At 41.9% G+C, this 4,794-nt stretch overlaps 1 pseudogene; it reads left to right on the forward strand.

The window, feature by feature from the left end:
- The first annotated feature begins 2,318 nt into the window (after positions 1–2,318).
- LOC139261973 (protocadherin-10-like) lies at positions 2,319–4,794 on the forward strand (annotated as a pseudogene).

Genomic DNA, 4,794 nt, shown 5'->3' on the forward strand with positions numbered 1-4,794 from the left:
TACAGGAGGCGTTCTAAATAACGCGTGGACCAGAAGAAAATCACTGCCCACGGGAGGCAAGCAGATAGCAGAATAGCAGAGATGAGATCAGCATTAAGATCAGACTAGCGAGATGAGATTAGAACTAGCTAAGTGTGGAGAGAAAAATGCCAGCAGAGGAGCACACAATGAGACTGCAGAAGCAGACCTGGTCGTAGAATAATGGCAATCCAGCAGATAATACAATTTATTTGGAAATGGTGACGAAAACAAAAGTTGCTGTAACACCCACATGACAGCGCCGGAACGGAATCAGCACAGTGGAGAACGATTTTCTACCTACGAAACAAGACAACAGCACTGTATAATTTAAACGCCAGCAGTACAGCGAAATGCCCTTCAGCATCTCAGTGGTTTCTTGAAGAGATGAAATGACAGTGCTCATTCATGGCAACCAAAGCTTACGCATGAGACCAGCAGACCAGTTAAGTATTGATGGCGGAGGATTAGAGCACAGCAAATGGAAGGAGAGTCCTGGTTCTTTAAAAGAGCACAAGTAAAAAGCAGCACAGAGTTGGACTGGTTAATGTGTTATTTGAAGAAAGCTGTATAAATACTTGGGGAGAGGAGAGGGGACGGGATAACATTGGATGACCTTGAATGGAGTTGCGATTGAGAACAAATTTTGAAGTTGGCCGGGAACGAGTGATCGTCCAAGTTGTACGCATTTGTGCTTCACGAAGCAGCCATGGTGCCCCAATGTGATTGTCTTGGTTTACCACATCAGCCATCCATAAGGTTTTACTCTGCCCAAGTGCAATTAAAGTTAATATTACTCGGCATTTTTGAATTCCTCACGAATCAAGTACGTTTTAGGTAAGTATTCGCATCTGAAAAGATATTCCATTCCATGCCTCTGTCGTGAATTGAATTTTCTTCTGCGCAGTCTGCCAGCGGTTATCAGCGTCCGGCTCCTTTGTTATAGACCGATAAATTACTTTTGATGGCTTATTTGGTGAAATATTGCAGAACCAAGTAGGTAATTAATCCAGAATGTTAATGAAAATGCGTCAGTTTAGACAACCATTGCCGTGAATGATATTACATTCAGAGTTGTTACTTTATATTCGTGAATTATCCAGTATCAACTCTGAACATTATGCAAAGTGTATGAGTGTTTGTTTCTACGTTGGAGCCATTACATTAAGAGAGATGCAGACTTCATTAGCTGAAGCTAATAGCACACCAGACTACAAAAACGTGCAGTAAATATAGGTAAGAAACTCCTGTTACAATACTCACCATTGTAGTGTTATTTCTTGTAACAGCATTACGTTGCGTGCATATGTTTTATATCATTATTTGCTCTCGGAATTCGCTGAAGCAAACAAAGCCTCGTTCACTGCCGCCCGTCGGTGGTCCCGGTATTGTGGCATTAGACATTCTCTTTGTCCTCGACGTGTTTGCACTTCTATTGCAAATAAGCAGTGCCGAAAAGAACGTATATTTTTATTGAAGAAAAATTATTATAATTCCTAGATTCATAGAATCATAGAATGGAAACAGCACATATGGCTCATCTAAGCTGTGCCGGCTTCGCCTTGTTCGACTCAACCGCCCTATTCCCGTAGTTCTTAATTATTGTACAAAAGTCCATGCATATCGTTTTATTTGAAGGTGTTAAACCTGGTAACGCTGCCAGTCAGAGCTAAGAAACATTTTACTAAATAATCTATCAAAGCAACTTGGATAGATGGTTTCATTCAACTGATTTTTTCGTTGTGATACCGATGGATGAAGAAGAAATTGGTACATTATTCAAAAGGAATGGAGTCCATATTCATGTAATATAACTCAAAGAGGAAAATAGATCAATCTTATCAGAAATATAGAACCGGAAATTCAAATTAAAGTTGAACAACTTTAAATGCATAAAGCAATTCTCACAGTGTTCAGTAGAGGCAGTATTGCTTAAGCTTATGTGATCTTATTATTGGCCGAGTCTCTTTATGTCGCTGTCTACCAATGAGATGAAGATATGTAGCTGGAGATCCAGCATCACTCCCCCTACACCGCAGACTGCGCAGTAGCGAAGAAAAGAACAACACTCAGCAAGTCACGGTCTCCATTCGGATCGAAGCAAATACCCGAAAAAATCAGAAGTAATTTGTACAAATATTCTTGGGGATCGGGAGAAAGGCGTCTCAGTGTTGTACACAAAGTACAGCTTTTCATCTCGATGAGCAAGGTAATGAATAAATACGTTCTGGATCTTAAATCAAGGGGCGTATAATTCATCGGAGAATCTGGCAGTTATATTCGCAGGCCTTTGATCAAGAATGGCCTTCTTGTTAAATTGCAGATTGCCGCCATGCCACGTTCTTTATCTGATGCTCATATGCCTTGCAGACTCAGTTTGTGAGAACATTCGCTGCACAATTCCTGAAGAATTGGAGCTCAGTGCTTTGGTTGGAAATATTGCTACGGACCTGGGGTTAGATGTAAAAACGCTATCGGCGCGTAGGTTTCGGCTTGCATCCGATAACAAAAAACAATACTTAGACGTGAATTTAAAAACTGGAATTTTGTTTATAAAAGAAACAATGGACAGAGAGGAGCTTTGTGAATAAAGCATCACGTGCGTATTGATGTTAGAGGCTGTGATTGAGAATCCGCTAAAATTATACCGTGTAGAAATTGAGATTCTCGACATAAATGACAATTCTCCCGTCTTCCAGAGAAAGGAGGTTAACCTAGAAATCTCAGAATTGTTGCCGGCTGGAACGACTTTCCCGCTCCAGAGCGCTCGGGACCCGGACGCTGGAACCAACAGTGTTCGCTCCTACCAACTGAGTCCAAGCGAGCAGTTCACTTTGAAATCACAGTCAGACAACGAACAAGCTGGCATCCAAGAACTGGTGCTGGAACGAGCTCTAGACCGAGAACAACAACCGATTCATCGATTAACACTAACAGCGTTTGATGGCGGAAACCCGGAGAAATCCGGAGCTGCCCAGATTATAATCACTGTGCTTGATGCAAACGACAATGCTCCGGTTGCGAACAGAACGTGTACAAAATCACCACTACCGAAAACGTTCCCAAAGATACTGTAATTGTGAAAATAACTGCGGTTGATATGGACGAGGGTCAAAACGGCGAGGTAATCTATTCTTTCAGCGATCATACTCCTGAGAAAGTGCGTGAGGTATTTAGCTTAGATTCAGAAAACGGCGAAATCAGGATAACCGGTAGCGTGGACATTGAAGAATCAGAGATTTATCAGATTTTGGTACAAGCTAAGGACAGAGGTCCGCATTCGGCCCCAGTCTACTGTAAGGTTTTGATAAATGTTAATGATGTTAATGATAACCCTCCGGAAATAATGTAACTAGAACGTCGAGCACCATACCCGAAAACGCTTCTCCGAATACGGTTGTCGCTCTTTTAAGAGCTACGGACCGAGATTCTGGAAATGGAGCACATGTTTATTGCAGGATCCCAAGAGATATCCCTTTTAAGCGGAACAATTATTTTAATAACCACTACACGTTAGTAATCCACGGTGATATAGATCGTGAAAAGATGCCTGAATACAACATTACCGTTACATGCACCGATACAGGTTCCCCTCCGCTCTCGACCAAGAAAACCTTCCGAGTTGAAGTCTCGGATATAAATGACAACGCGCCACTCTTTACGCAGCCTTCCTTCACCATGTATGTGACGGAAAATAATGTTATTGGTAAATCTATTGGCTCTCTTTCAGCTTTTGATCCAGATTCCAATCAAAATGGACAAATATCGTATTCCATTTTGCATAGCCTGATAAACGGATTGCGTGCATCAGCGCTCGTCTCACGAAGCATAGCTGATGGTGTGATGATTTCACGGCGCTCTTTTGATTATGAACAAATTAGAACATTTCAATTCCATGTGCAAGTAAAGGATACTGGATCCCCTCCGCTCAGCAGTAATGTAACTGTGAATGTGATCATCGTAGATCAGAATGACAATGCCCCTGTCATCGTGTCACCTTTGTCAAATAAAGGGTTTGCATCAGAATACACGATACCAAGATCTGCCGACACGGGTTACTTGCTTACAAAAGTGACAGCTACTGATGCTGATTCTGGACAGAACGCTGAACTTTCCTACCAACTACGACAGCCGACCGATGAAAGTCTGTTTACTGTGGCTCCCGAAACTGGAGAAATCTGGACTATTCGCCGATTTACGCATAAAGATTCAGTTAGGCAAAAAATCGTAATCTTGGTGATGGATAATGGAACTCCATCACTTTCATCTACAGTCACCATCAATGTGTTAGTGCAGGATGATACTACAGAAAATGCATCTAATATCGGCATTTTGGGGCCCTCTGGTTCATGGAAATACGATTTAAAATTTTACTTAATGATTGCTTTTGGCTCCACCTCATTTCTATTACTTGTGGCGATTGTAGTCCTCTGTTTTAAGGTACACAGTGGTAGACATGGAATTCATAGTTGTTGCTGCTGTTGGAACGCTGCCTATTTTCTCCGGAGGGATTCGCTACATGAAATCCAAAAAGCTAGTGTTAATCTTCAAATACCACCCAATTACACAGAGGACTACGATAGCGAGACCCTCCCACAAACATTTCGCTATGATGTGCGTCAAGATTCACCAATGAACGATTTCATGTTTCTGAAGTTAAATGGTTTGGCAGCCCCCATGGTTAATATCGCCGCACAACATGGAAAGCCATCAAACTGTACGAGCAGGGAAACAACAGAATGCCACGAGGTGAGTGTCGCATTGTTAAAATGTTAA

This window comes from Pristiophorus japonicus, chromosome 4 (assembly GCF_044704955.1).
Source record: "Pristiophorus japonicus isolate sPriJap1 chromosome 4, sPriJap1.hap1, whole genome shotgun sequence".
Lineage (NCBI taxonomy): Eukaryota > Metazoa > Chordata > Chondrichthyes > Pristiophoridae > Pristiophorus > Pristiophorus japonicus.